General features: G+C 49.9%; 1 protein-coding gene across 1 annotated transcript in view; it reads right to left on the minus strand.

Moving 5' to 3' along the window:
- GLYCTK (glycerate kinase) overlaps positions 1–667 on the minus strand; it is a gene marked incomplete at its 5' end in the record, with an annotated part of 9,516 nt that overhangs the window by 1,581 nt on the left and 7,268 nt on the right. The gene's annotated exons all lie outside the window — the stretch shown is intronic.

The following is a 667-nucleotide window of genomic DNA, read 5'->3' on the forward strand; positions in this document are numbered from 1 at the left end:
CTCTGTCCTTGTTCAGGCACTTCCTGTTATAGGGTGACAACACTCTGTCCTTGTTCAGGCACTTCCTGTTATAGGGTGGCAACACTCTGTCCCTGTTCAGGCACTTCCCGTTATAGCGTGACAACACTCTGTCCTTGTTCAGGCACTTCCTGTTATAGGGTGACAACACTCTGTCCTTGTTCAGACACTTCCTGTTATAGGGTGACAACACTCTGTCCTTGTTCAGGCACTTCCTGTTATAGCGTGACAACACTCTGTCCTTGTTCAGGCACTTCCTGTTATAGGGTGGCATTGCTCTGTCCTTGTTCAGGCACTTCCTGTTATAGGGTGGCAACGCTCTGTCCTTGTTCAGGCACTTCCTGTTATAGGGTGGCAACGCTCTGTCCTTGTTCAGGCACTTCCTGTTATAGGGTGACAACACTCTGTTCCTGCCTCCCAATTGTGCTCCCGCGTTGTCACCTTGCCACATAGGCTTCGGATGGAGACTACAAGTTGCCCTTTCATCACATATTACACGGACCTGGTCCACTGTTGTCACCATCAGGAAACCCGGCCTGAGAAATGCCGTGCAGCCATCGCTGGAGTGCATGTAGACAGGAAATGGCTACAAAGGGGCTTCAGGAGATCAGCAACACAGAAATGGAACAACTAAAAACAGAATCCAGTG

The sequence above is a fragment of the Nanorana parkeri genome, unplaced genomic scaffold (assembly GCF_000935625.1).
Source record: "Nanorana parkeri isolate BGI_ZX_2015 unplaced genomic scaffold, ASM93562v1 scaffold748, whole genome shotgun sequence".
In the NCBI taxonomy this organism is placed as follows: domain Eukaryota; kingdom Metazoa; phylum Chordata; class Amphibia; order Anura; family Dicroglossidae; genus Nanorana; species Nanorana parkeri.